The sequence below is a fragment of the Parambassis ranga genome, chromosome 12 (genome assembly GCF_900634625.1).
Source record: "Parambassis ranga chromosome 12, fParRan2.1, whole genome shotgun sequence".
NCBI lineage: Eukaryota > Metazoa > Chordata > Actinopteri > Ambassidae > Parambassis > Parambassis ranga.
Window position 1 is genome coordinate 15292377 of NC_041032.1, and position 14688 is coordinate 15307064.

The 14688-nt window shown below is 45.5% G+C and overlaps 1 protein-coding gene across 2 annotated transcripts in view; it reads right to left on the reverse strand.

Annotated features, from left to right (window-relative positions):
- Positions 1-14688, reverse strand: part of LOC114443599 (synaptic vesicle glycoprotein 2C-like) — a 39299-nt gene that overhangs the window by 20400 nt on the left and 4211 nt on the right. The window contains exon 1 of one of the 2 annotated variants that reach the window (XM_028417789.1): positions 6130-6252. The exons of the other annotated variant lie outside the window; for it this stretch is intronic. The gene's annotated coding sequence lies outside the window, so the exon portion shown is untranslated. Of the gene's footprint in view, positions 1-6129; positions 6253-14688 lie in introns of those variants that run through there. 2 annotated transcript variants of the gene reach the window in all.

Consider the following 14688-nt stretch of genomic DNA (forward strand, 5'->3'; position numbering starts at 1 on the left):
CACAGAATCTCTGCCCATGTTTGGACGTGTGCTGCCGCTCTTGTAGCCATGTTTTCTGTCACAGCTGATTCATTTCTGGTTCATGTTTCTAGGCTGGTAAATACATGCCAGCCCGTATGACTGACTCCCCCTCAGGGCTCTCTTTACTATGACATCGGCCTGGCCTGTCTGAAGACCTGTCAGCGCACCAGGCGGAGCCGTCTGAGCAGCCAGAAGCCACCATGCCCACACACTAAGCCCTTCAGCAGCAGTACAGGAAGGAGCCGGTTAAAGGATCTGGAAATAGCTCCTGATAAATGCTTTTAATGCCAATAAAAGTACACATTCCACAAGAAAACAGCAGTTTTTGCATTTATATTTCAAGCAGGCCTTGAAATATTTTCTTCTAGCATACAGCCCCGTGGTCATGTGATATAATCCGCAAATAAAGAGAGGAAAATCCATCTTTTCTACATGAGCCTGTACATGTCTCTGTGTTTGTAGCTGCAGTCCCTGGAGTAGAAAGCACACCGAGGAACTGAGTCCGGGTTAAATGCCCAAATAGAGCGTGGCAGGTTGATGTATGGTGTTTCTGCTCACCTTTGCTCTGCTCGGATTAGATAAAACATCAGCTGGGACTTGTCATTTCAATGTAAGAGTCGAGGCTCCACAGCGACATTAAAGCAGCCCCCGGGATTTTTTTTTTTTTTTTTTTTTTTTGGTGCAATGCAGCAGTCAAATGAAGTGGGAAAAGTGTCCTAACTAACTTTGTGCGCAGCCAGGTGATGAGACAAAAACTCCCCACAGTCATGAAGGCATCTACGCAGCACCACAACAAAGAGGAACGACTTCCACTTTTCTGTGGCGCTGCATCTTCACACTCCTGCAGGGGAATTAAAAGCTGAAGTGTGGACTTTTACAAATTTTACATGTCAGTAAAATAAGTGCTACTTAAAGGTAGGGTAGGAGATTTGGAAAACTCAGTGAGAGTCAGCCAGATTTCCAAAGTAAACACACGCCCCTTTCTCTCGGAGCTCACCCCGAAGCCACGCCTCCCAATCACATGGACGCGCATCACCTGAAGACGAGCTGCGGTCTGTGACTTCGGCCATCATGCACGTACCTCTCTGGTGCACGCAGAGCAGGAAGAGAGTGACAAGCAGCCAATACTCCGCGCAGGGTCCACCCGGAGGATTGGCTGATGTTTTTAGCGTTTTATAGCTTCCACAGATGATTCATATTCTTCGTTTTAATGCGAAACTGCCGAACTAATCGGTTGCTATCGGATTGTAAAGAGAATTTACGCTAATTTAACAAAAAGTGCATCAGGATGAAACCTCCTCCCCGACCTTTAAGGTGTTTGGATAAGTATATGTAGAAGGTCTGAGAACTTCCATACTCAACCTATTATAGAGGACGTCGATGAGCAGGAAGTGCTCCTGGCTGGATTATACAGACCTCAAACATGTTGTTGTTGACTGTGGACCTCATATACTGATGTTTAAATATATCTACAGTAATGTTTTTTTTAATCCATCAAAAACCTCAGTTTCATTTTTTAAATGTTCCTTTAAAGAGTCTGTTCTCTGCATATATGCGCACATCCTTCTTTGGCAACTTGGCTGATCTCATTTCCAGCGACGCCGCTCCTCCAGCTGAGTGCTTGACGTCTGAGACTAAAAGGTCGCACTCTGTGATAAACCTCATGATATGCTCTGAGAGTTTCTGCTCCAAATGGCCAAGACAGAAAATAGCCAATCAAGTCGCTGCAAGATAACTTTAAATCAGAGAAGAACGGTAGTTAACAGGCAGCTGCTGCGTCTAATCCCCGGTCTCTGTGCTCATGCTCGGTTTCCTCTCTGCAACTGTCAATCTCTTCTCTCTCTGGCATGTGGAAGATATGCCTCTTCTGTTGACATTTCATTATTCACGATAGGCTGACTGTTCTCCTCTTCATGCAAATGGCTACTAATGTTGACATTTAGAAGCCTTTCGGTAGAGTTTGAACTGCAGAGATAGTTCTGAAAAGTCCAAATGTCCAAACCTTCACGCTACAGGAATGAAGTCACCACATTTCATCCCAACCACAACCTCGCCAAACCCCACCCCCCATCAACAAGCGAGCTAATATCACTTACGGCCGTTTTTTTTTATTTCCTTTTTGATGGAGCCCTCTGCTGTGATGCTGTGATTGGGGTTATTATAACAGCACCCTTGTGATGTGATTTTAGCAATCAGCAAAATTCCTGCGAGTTCTGAATCAGCAGTCCACACAGGGAGGAGGAGAAATGATTTCCTTGCAGTCGTGCTGTCATGGCCCGCTGACGCCATCCAGCCACGTTCATTAATCACTCGCACACAAACAGAAATACACGCATACATACAGGAGCTGCACGCACACACACACACACACACAATGGAACCAGAGCGCAAGGTGAAACACATTTCTGCAGGTCCAAAAAAAAAAATGTCTGTCTATCCAAACAAAACAGAAACTAACTTTTCATCAGAGAACTGACAGACACAGCTCCTGTATCTGCATGCGACACATTGGTTGACGATATGTAAATGTGCAGAACCCTACAGGCTTTATGCGGTGCCCACAGATGGCTGCAGTGCGCATTTGTTCATGCACATCATGTGAATAAAGCCACACGCCAAGCTCTGCAGATGCTACACAAGAGAGGTTTACTGCATCTTATCAGCTTTGAGTCGACCATAAACTAAAACCATGATAAAAGACTGAAAGAGCAAAAATCCTGGGTCCTGACTGGTCAGCTGCTGTGTTGCTTGTCCCTCCTTTAGCTTAACCTCCTTAATGTGCAGGGTAGTGCATCATCCCGCCAGGTGAGATGGGAGCACAGTTGATCTTAAGGAAAGTCAGGAAACTCTGCACGTGGATCTTTTTGTTACTAAACTTTAACTATGCAAAAAGGCAAATTTCCTCCATGCTGCATTATTTAAAGAGAAGTTAATATGATGTGTTTCTTAAATAAAAATGTCTGCAGCCCTGTTCAGTGGTAAATCAAGACATGTGATCAAATGTAGCCATGTTTGTAGGTCCATAAAACATAAATACGATCTGCAAGAACACATTCTGCTCTCCGAAGACTACAAACATCATGACATAGATGCTAACGATCACTCTGTGTGACCACATCAGTGAAGCCCAAAAGAGGACAGATAGGGATTGTGAAGCAAAACACAGTTTTCAGACTGACTACCCCGTTCACACTGGGGAAAAAAATGTGGCTTAAGCAGGATTCGGCCGCATCCAGATCAATCCAGATGTTTTTTTTCTGAGTGTAAACACCTCGAATCCGGCTGAATCCAGTTTGATTTCAATCCGGCTAGATCCACCCACGACAGGTGGATCTAGCCAAATTGGCTCAAATGTGGCTCAGGTGTGAACGCAAATGTGGTGAGCGAATCCGGCTAGCGACATGCTACTTCCGGCTAGCGACATGCTACTTCCGGTTCACAGGGCGCGACACGGGACAAAAAACCGCATGCGCACACGCGGTCCTACCGCGGTGTGAACGGACTCTGTATATTACGAGGCGCCACCTAGTGGTCTGGAGGACCGCAAACATGCTGGATGAAGCCGGATTGAGTGCGGACACAAGTGTGTGCTAGCCAGATTTGAAAATAGGTCTGAATGCATCCAGCTTAAAGGCTGTCTGGGCTCAATCCTACTCTAGCTGGAATGACTTTCTCCAGTGTGAACGGGGCCTAACTACTTACAAAGCCACTTTCCTCTCATCAGAATCCTAAACGTTTTTTTTCAGTCATCAGAAACACAGTCTGTTCTTTTCCAAAGGGGAGACACAGGCTGATGAGGCGGCACTTTAAACACGCAGCCTCAGGAGACTGTTGACTGCCAGAGGAGCCGAGAAGAGGAGCTTTAGATTAAAAGAAATAAACACACACACACACACACTACAGTACATACACCAGAATCATGTCTAACTGCTCACAGATCTAAAGAGCAAAAATTCATATATTCACAAACGCACTGATGCAGAGGGAGCTGCCAAACCACACGGCACGTAATGTGGGATCTCCTCCTGATGCACACACACACAGCTGCCTGATTGCCTGTGTGTAATGATGGCTGTGAGGGTTTACCGACTGCTGGAGCTTGGCCAGCTGCTGTGGGCGTCCCTGTGTGGAGGTTTGAATCGTGATTTGATGGAAACTTCGTGTGTGTGTGTGTGTGATCAGTAAAAATGTAGAATTTCCTTCGATATTTTTCGATATCTTTCTTCATTTGTGCCTCAAACTCAACTCAAACGAGGACAATCAAAAAAACTTTACAAAATTAAAGGAATAGTTTGTGTAATCGCTGAAGAAAATACTTATTATAACACAGGATGAGGATAATTGTTTATGCTAACGACCACCACTCACTGCTGTTTATAACCAGCAAATTTCAACGAATCAGATCAATGACACAAAAGAGAACAAACAGGAAATCCACTGAGGATCTATGGCTTAATATCTATGCTAGCTGGTAGTATTTAGTATTTAGCACAGATAATGTATGCTGTCTTTATGCATTTCATTTAACAAAAAAAATGCCTTGCTGGCTTCACATATCTATAGTTGTGAGGACTTCCTCAGAGGACAATGATTGGTCCAGATCACAGACTCTGACCACCGTTTTCTGTTTTGCTAACTTTGCTGGATAGTCTGCAAAACACAAATGTCACCAGCCGTGTGTGAGTGTGTGTGTGTGTGTGTCCGCAACAGATGCATTAATTTAGGAACATGTGCAAATTCTTATTATTCAACATTTTCATATGTTTGTTTCATCTGACTTCTGTGAGCATGAAGGAGACCGAAGGCTCTACACCAGACATGAAAGTGACATCAACCCTCTCATCTGATGTCACTATACTCCTTTGATTTCCCCCTATATAAGATTCTTTTTTTGATCTTTTATTCTTGTGGAGCTGCTACACACGTGATGCTCTTAGTGCTGTTAACCCTGCTGCTCCTTCCAGGCTGACAGACCGCATCTCATCCTGACACATGGTTGCAGACATGCAGGCCTTCGCTGTGTTTACCAGTCAGCTCTGACAACGATGAAACGGAGATAACGCACAATAGAATGGAGCTGGCTTGAATAGATGCCTGGACTGTCATCTGCTGTGAGCTAAACCAAACAACTGAGGCTGTTACATGGGCCAAAAGGCAAACATTCATTTGCTGTTTGACAAATATCTATTGACACGGAACAGCCATCCAGTCAGAGCAGTGCCTCAGAGCACGACACCTGCTCAGAGCTTCCAGCAGGCTGAATGGGAAGTGTGGGGAAAAGCAACACTCATCTGTCACTTTCCTCCTCTTTGTTCCACTTGGTAAGGTTTGTACTACTGCAGCGCGGGGTGAGCGCGGACCACGCGCAGGCAGGAGCATCAATCACCGCGCAGTCTTTTGACGCAAGTCGCGTCCCATAATTAGATTTTCGGGCTGTCCTGCTGCCCAGGAATCAATCCTGCAGCCTGCGAGGCGGCGTCACGGCGCGCGGTACAGTGAGATGACTGTCCGCACACCGCATCGGGTAATGGATGGACCTGCTCTCTCTCCCCCTCTCTCTCTCTCTCTCTCTCTCTCTCTGCGCAGCTCACTGCAGATTTCGCTCTCTGCCTGCGTGTGCGCGCTACGCGGACGCACGAGAAGGGGGGAAGCTCGGGGTTGCCTCGCCGTGCGTGCACCAACAACTCATCTTTCCACGACCATTGATCACATCAGGGTGGCAGCATCCCCCCACCTCCTCCCCCCCTCACCAACACACGTAACGATTCCAAAAGTGCATTAAAATGATGCTGCATTTCATAAAACAGAAACTTTGCCAAAAGATTAAACAATGCGCACATCTCTTATATATTTTTAAAAAAACATATTATTGATCTCATATGTGTTATGAATCTCTGATTCCATGCACGCGTAATGCAACTTCAAAAGTTCCCTAACTTTGCCGTCAATCATGCGCACATGACATTAATCCATCATTCAGACATTTCAATGTTGCATATTAAACCATGGACACAGATACAATCTACAGTGAAGCGCAGCGCGGAGGGAGGAAGATGAAGTTACAGTTACATTTAAGAAAAAAAAAAAGAAATAGAGAAATGAGCTTACAGGATGCATCGCAAGCGTCTCTGAGCGTGCGTGTTTCCCCTTCTCTACACGGCCGCGGAGGACGCAGACATCGCGCTGAAGATTTCTTCTTTCTTCGATGCAGCGGTTTCTGTGCTGCAGTCCAAGAAAGCCGAGAGAGGCTGCGGGGAGATGGGAAGCGTGAGTGCGATGGAGGGAGGGAGCGAGGGAGGGAAGGAGGGAGGGGGCAGGAGTAACAGGCAGACTCGGATCAATAGTAGTAAGGTCTGCATCCCACGGACAAGAAGCGTGTCCGTGTGGTACAGCGGAGCAGGAGCAGGCTGGATGAGAACAAAGATGTGAAGTTCACCAAGCGCTGCTGCATGGATCTGCAGCTGGATCTGAGCCCACAGAGGAGGACAAAGCTTCAGACTCTTACTCCACCTATAAAAGGTGAAATCACAGAGACAACAGGGAAAAAGGGGCCAAACTGGATCAGATGCTGCAAACAGCCAATCAGAGGCCATAAAGTGAAGCTACAGCCTGATAACAGCTGTGGTAACAACCAGGGGACATGTATTCATACAATATGTCATAAGGCTCGACTCTCTGCTTCTATGGATGCACTGGCCGACATACAACGTTAAAGGTCGGGTTGGAGGTTTCATCCTGATGCACTTTTTGTTAAATTAGTGTAACTTCTCTTTACAATCCGATAGCAACCGATTAGTTCGGCAGTTTCGCATTAAAACGAAGAATATGAATCATCTGTGGAAGCTATAAAACACTAAAAACATCAGCCAATCCTCCGGGTGGACCCTGCGCGGAGTATTGGCTGGTTGTCACTCTCTTCCTGCTCTGTGTGCACCAGAGAGGTACGTGCATGATGGCCGAAGTCACAGACCGCAGCTCGTCTTCAGGTGATGCGCGTCCATGTGATTGGGAGGCGTGGCTTCGGGGTGAGCTCCGAGAGAAAGGGGCGTTTGTTTACTTTCAAAATCTGGCTGACTCTCACTGAGTTTTCCAAATCTCCTACCCTACCTTTAACAGGACATATGGATCATTTGTGGGCGGTCACCGGACCACTTGGACTCCTTTCGCTCAGGAGTCCGAGGTTTGAGTCCCCTGACATCGTGAGCTGTTCTGTTTTCATGCACTGTTAACGTTAGTTTTTACTCTCTGGAGCTGAATGAAATGCAGCTTGAAAAAAACCTAGTGATGCTTTCAAGCTGCATTGGAAAGCTGAACATCTGTCTCGTTTTTACATTTGACCAGTTTTTTAAATTTTTTTATAGACCGCGTTCATTCAAAACCTGACCGGACTTCAGGGGGTACCATGAGGCTTTTTATGAAGCGATGTCTCTGTTATGGTGTCTTTTATACGGTGTCATGACTCACCAAAAAAAAAGCAATTAGAGGCTGGCACAGAGAGAGAGTAAGCAATCCCCACCAATAATCTACATAGAGAATAGAGAAGGGCCATTATGGAGTCCAGTGAATGAGCATCGTCTGCTCTGCTCTCAGAAATAACCATCACAGGGTGAAATCTCAATGAGTGAGGAAGGAAGCCTGGAAGGACGTCCCCCTCACTCAGAATTAGCATTTCTATCCGGCAGCTGTTTTTTAAAGTGAGGGTTGAAATGAATAAACCAAACACACATGCATTATTAATACGAGGACTCACACAGAAGTACTCAACTGTCACCGATTCTCTGCTGCAGGAACGAATCATAAGCTTCGTTCCTGATGTCAGAAATCGCACATTTTCTCATCTTTAGCATTAGTTTAGTTCTATTTTTTTTTGGTCCCTTTCTCCAGGCTGTGCGCCTTCACCCGCCTCAGTCTTTGATCAGAAATTATGCTCATACGTAAGTAGGTGAGTGGGCGGATGAGGAGAGTAATAACATTGGGAGAACAGATGGAGAGGTCCTCTCATCCTAAAACAAAGACTCATTGTTCACATAATGATGTGTGATCCAAACCATCGCTCCTCCCGTCTGTCTGCTCAAACAGCAGCCCTGATTATTACACTGTAAAAATTAAAGAGGAACTCCACCTAGTTTGCACATGAAGATCACCTAACCTATCATTCTGATCAATATTACACTCTCTAGGTTGTTTCCTCCTGAAACAACCCAGCGCACAACAGTTCCGGTGCCAACTCCCTCATGAGTACCGCTCACACTCTCTGCATCATATCAGAGTACATTTACCACAGCATTTACGTGCAAAATAAAGCAGTGCAATTCTAATTCAATACTATATAATAATTCAAGTACATAAATGAACACACAAAAAGTCCGTGTCACATTCATTGACAGTAAAAACTATGGACAGAGCTTCCGTGACGTCACCCGTTTGTTTCTGAAGAGCCGTTCTGAGGCTCGGTGGGAGGTTCCAGGACGTTGATGACCGCCGCCATGTTTGCAGCGTCACGTCCGCCAAAACTCCAAATATGGACAAAAAGGGGGAGCACGAGCGGGGTTTAGGGGGGCGGGCGATCGTAGAAGCAGGAAACTCACGTGATACGTCAACCGTCTGTCACTGAAGCGGCAACGCCCATAATTATGCGTAATTTTAAGTCAGAATACAATTGAAACGAGTGAGTTGTAAAAAAATTCACCCCCCCTACAATTGACTCTAGAAGAGAACCTATCATCTGAGACCAGAGTGGTTTTTTTGTACCAGGCTGTAAACATGTTCTTTTCTGCTGTGAAGTCGGCCATTTTAACATGGGAGTCTATGGGAAATTACTCGCTTTTGGAGCCAGCCCCCAGCTGTTGCGGCGTGAATTACAAGTTTTGACACTTCCGCATGGGCTTCAACTTTGAGCCCCGAAGGTTGCCGCTTGGTCACATTGTGGTGGGCACCACATCATGGTGGACAAAATGGGAAGCGCTGCCTCATAAACAGACCTTCACAGACAACTCTACATATAAATGCCACACCCAGTCAACTTTCAGTGGTTTCAGTCCCACCAGGAGCAGGTGTCCACGTGAAAGCCATATAAACACACAAAAAGAAACATTTGTGCCAATTTTGGAGAAATCCTTAAAAGAATGAAATATTGTACACAGAGGTCGCCAGCGACCCGCTGAGTGTACACAGGGAAACACACTTTTGCTAGCATGGCCTTAAAGATTAAGACTCTTCACAGTTCCTAAACCAAAATCAACTCAATGTACCACCAAGAATGATTAATAACAAGTACCAGCATCATAAACAATAAAGACGCTAATTTCCAAGTCCTGAAAACAAAACATGTAAGTTGTAGCCGCCATTTTGTTCCCTTTCAGGCCGGTGTTATTGGGTACACTTGTTTTAATTACCTAGCTGCTGGACAAACAGCAAAGGCTGCCGCCATGTTGTGTTTCCGGGTCATACCTGGACAGCCAATTTGATAAAATAAGCGCTCCCGACAAGTCGAGCCAATAAAGTTTCTACTCACTTTCTAGCGGCTGAAAATAAGTTGTTGTTATTGGCTGCTGTAAGTGTCAATCAAGTAGCTGTAGCCAATCATCTGTCACAGGCTATTTCATGGCCCTCAGTGGGATACATAGAACCTTTAAAGCAGGAGGAGGAGTGAACTTCAAACTTTAAAGCCCGACACACGTTTTAAAATACTAATTATTTTCAATTAATTGACTTCTTGTGATTTTAGAAAGGTATTAAGAATTCTGGAACAAAATAAAACTACTCCTGTTTGGCTCCACTAACAGACCTGTTCAGTTAGGACCTTTATGTGGAAGCAGATCTAAGGCTTGACGTGTTAATAAATAACTCTTACTATATAAAAAGTGTGTCTATGAAATGTTCCTGCACTCCGTCAGCTTGTTGCTGCCATGTAAGTTCAAAAGGTCACCCTCCAAAAACCTCTCAATATCACGGGGCCCCCTCGGGAGGAACACACGCCGATAATACACCGCAAAACAGTTTGGAGCATTCCAGTTGGACGTGTGATACGGAGTTTAATTGATTTCTAATTATACGCCTTGGTGGGCGCATAATTTCATGCGTAAAAAACAAAGGGGGTTGTTAGCAAGGTCTGCTTTAGAATGCATCAGGATGCACCGCTTTGTTTTCCCTGTAATTACACACTCCACTCATCTTCCTGCCTGCACTTTAACACACACACCTTTGAAAAGTGTTTTTTGAGAGCTGGATAATTACTTGTTTTTGCAGTAACTTCCAAACCACTGAGTAAGTACTTAGAAACTTATTGTGTTCCAGGTGGGAACTGACGTCACTAAACCTCATCAGTTATTCTGGTTTTACCTTGAATGCAATGAAAAAAGATTTAATTCATAAAATGTTCATTGATTTACAGACACACACTCGCCACTCACAGAGAAAGGAAGCAGCTGATCCGGCCTGCGGGCTCATCTCTCATAAAGCTGCAGATACCGTTGAGTGGTGTTAAGTAACAAGAGTAATGGCCTCTGGAACAGCCTGGCAGGGTAAAGCAAGGTTAATTACATTTCTTAACATAAACGCGGGGTAACGGGTCGCAGAGGAGGCGGAGACTACAGGAGGATGCAGGGGGTGGGGGGGGGGGGCGGCAAAGACAGATCGGAAACATCAGGATTTATTTCATTTGTGCGAGAAGTCATGTGCTGCAAAAACAAGGCTTTACAGGAAGTATGAGCTACACGTCCACAGACATCATAGCAACAGTCCACATGAACCATGACTGGTCTGCTTGTCAGCATCTCTTTGTCTGCTATAGGTGGAGCAGATTACTACGGAGCCCCTCTGATGACATGGTAAAAAAAAAAAAAGCATGCGCACGAAATACTACTTCCACTACTTCGTGCGAACGAATTAGTATTTCGTGCACGTTATACATATTTCGTGGCAACGATTTATTTATTTATTTACTATGCCATCAGAGGTGCTCCGTAGATTACATCAGATTAGCAGCTAAGAATATTCAAACATAAATTTCTCAGACTGGGGCACATTGGACGGTTTCCTGCCCTAGTGACTGCAACTATTTCCATGGCAACGGTCTGTTATACATACCACAGACCGCTCAGATCTCCAATCCGAAGTGACTATGGCGTAATGTTGATAATAGTAGTAGTGTGATGTACTAATTAAATTGTACACAAACAGTTTAAAATGCGTAGTTAGTGCACACAGAGAGTTGTGTGTCCATTATACAACATAGAATGATATCAGGTTGTTCATTTTGATGGCTGACCGTTCTCATGTCTGACTTCCAGCGAGCCTAATCGGCTCAGTGACAATTGACACAACTCGGCTGTGACGGAGCACCAACATACAATCAGAATGTGTTTTTGACAGAGCAGCCCAGAGGGTCACTTCTGAGATACGTCTGATGAGCCTACACACACTGACACACTGAGAAGCTGAGATCAACCACGGCGGCCGCAGCGTTTCTATGTTTTAACAGAAACCAGAGCGTGACAAGAGACAATCATGGCTGCTGGAACTCAACACACCCACCCGTTCAGCAAACCTGAGCTGCACAAAGGAGAATAGCAGGTGTGAGATGCTATTTTTGAAGTCTATTCTGTAGAAAAGTTTCATGACAACAGCCTGATTTGCCTTCGCCCTGTGATCTTTTTACGTGTCAGGTCTCCAGACCCCACAGAGAGCAGATACTTTTGTCTACAAACCTTCTGCAAATGCCAAAGTGTCGGGTCTCTTTGCTCCTCGGAGGGAAAATGACGCAGGAACTCATTCAGAAGCACGAGAGTCTGTTCTCTGTGTTTATGTATTTTTAGCTCTACCTGCTGCTGTACTGCAGAGCAAACACTGTGAAATGGTAATTTCATTATTTTGCAGAAACTGGTTGTTTTTCTGTCTCGGGGACAAAAGATGAGATGAAAACACAGACTGTTTGTGCACTAATTACAAGCAGAGAAAATAACACGTGCACAGTATATGTGTGCGTGGGTGTATAGATGCTGTCATGTGGCATGCGTGAGTAAATGACTTAATGCAATGAGGCGAGTGTGGGCGTCAGCACAGCCAGGGCACATCAGTCAAAGAGGCATGTAATCCCTCTCAGGTTATGGAGGTGACCTGTGGCCAGAACAAACGGTTTAATACAGAAAGGCAACATCTTCTAGAGAGGTGGAGAGAGAGCGGAGGAGTCAGAGGGCCGAAAGGTTCACGATCCTTCGGATGAGAACAGTGTGTTCCTCCACAAAGAGCCAGGAGGTCGGGGGGGGGGGGGGAGCAGAGGTAGATCTGAGAAATGAGCACTGACTCCGTTTGTCCCTCCGGTGCTGAGACGTCCAATCTTAAGATGTCAGAATGAGGAAATAAAGGCGGTGGAATAAAAGAAAGCACCTGAGAGGGTCAGCAGGAAGTGGCAGAGAGCTGTGAACAAGTAGCTCCAACACATCCTCCTCTGGACAAAAGAATCACAGTTGTCGCGGTGCGGAGTTACACAAACTGAAGGGGTTAACTGCTCATACAAGCAAAATCCTTCACAAACAAAACAAAACACGAGCATGAAGATCCAAAAAACAAGAAAAACAACATGAAACCAAGGATTAAACAAAGCTGGAGGGAGCGAGTAAACAGAGGCATGAAGACAGGCCTGAAGAATAGTAAAGCTATTACAGAACTGCAACAAACAGAACCTGTGTGCTGTATCTGTACTTTGAGAGAAACACCACAACACCTGTCATGTCTGACGTCCTTCTATAACACTGACCTCTGACACTGTCTACTCTCAGGGTGGAGGAAACTTCTTTACTCCACACACTCACACTCGCAGGAGGCAGACCCTGCCATCCCTTCCTGCGCTCCATAATTTGTCATCTTCCATTAGTATGGAGGATAATAGATGGATAGTGACAGTGATGTTAATTGGTTTTCCCCTCCTTGTCAGATAGGGGTTGTGGGGGAAGAGACAGCAGGAGAGGCAGGAAGACAGCAAAGCAGAAAAGGAGAGTAACCAGACATATTTTACCACCTGTGCAAAAAAGACACCTCACAGTTATAAGGACGTGTTTAATCTATGTCTGTTTGCATCTCAGAAGAAGAATATATACAAACCATGAAGAGGGTACAGCCAAGTACAGAGTCTAACCCTGTCTATCAAGCACAAGATCAATACGCTTTAGAGATACCAGGGGCAGAAGGAAGAAGTCGAGCAGACAGCTAAGGCACTGCAAGCTCTAGGGGAAGCCGGACCGTGATGTAAATGTGACTCCGCCTCCTTTCCAGCTCCCAAGAGACACTAAGGCCCCGTTCACACTGGAGAAAGTCATTCCAGCTAGAGTAGGATTGAGCCCAGACAGCCTTTAAGCTGGATGCGTTCAGACCTATTTTCAAATCTGGCTAGCACACAGTTGTGTCCGCACTCAATCCGGCTTCATTCAGCGTGTTTGCTGTTCTCCAAACCACTAGGTGGCGCCTCGTAATATGGCTAATAATGTGGCTAGCCGGATTCGCATTGCGTTCACACCTGAGCCACATTTGAGCCAATCCTGCTAGATCCACCTCTCGAGGGTGGATCTAGCCGGCTTGAAATCAAACTGGATTCAGCCGGATTGGAGGTGTTCACACTCGGAAAAAAACACATCTGGATTGATCTGGATGCGGCCAAATCCTGCTTAAGCCACATTTTTTTCCCCAGTGTGAACGGGGCCTTGATTTTTAAACTCTCCTTCCACCAATCAGTGACCTCTACCTCGACATACTCACCCACCCACAGAAGGGTGAGTGAGGAAAACATTAGAGGCATCACACTAACAAAATGGTAATTTGTCTTTTCTATCTCTTTCTATTTAAAATCACATTTCCTGTACAGTGTTGACTCACACTGACCTCTGCTGTTTTCACTGCTCTCTGCGAGCTGCTGCCATGTGACGCCGGTGGATGGCGAGGTTGTTAGAGGAAGGCCTGAATGGCGCTGTAATAGGATTAACCCTTGTCATATTACTGGACGGTCTCTGCACTGTAACACTGATTCAATTAACAGGACGAACACGCACGCCTGCGAACATGACGGTCACACTCCTCTGTAATCTCTATAAAGAGGACGCTGCTGACAGGAAAATGGAGGTAATGGATCGACCCCATCTCCACCGGGCTTCTGAGCCTGATGTTAAATATCAACTTGTTTTCTGCTGGAGCTCTGCTCACCACCCCGCCATTGATCGATGCTTCTTTAACCCTCACCAGAGCTCCTCCAGTATCACCCAGTGTGACAATAAATCAAAGCCGAGTGCCTGTGAGGATCAGTCAGAAAAATATCAGAAAATATTCTACTCAATTACTGAGCGGGGTCGGTGGACAGATTATTGACAGATTTGTGGAAGTGACAATGCATCAAACCACATGCGCACTATAAAACATTTGTAGTTTGAGTTACACATAAAACAGGATGTTGGAAACTGCTGCTGTGTGGTCTCACTGGCAGCTCCTGCTTAAAGAGTTAACTGTGTCTTTAAAGGTTAAAAATGTTGATGCTAAATGTTCTGCGGCACTGTTGCTGGAGGATGGTGGAGGAACCTCCCTCAGAAGTGCAGACTGTGACCACGTTTCTTACTGCTGTAAACTGGGTTGGCTCACTTTTTTAGGACCAGCCCTCAAGTGGCCACTTGAGGAACTGCAGTT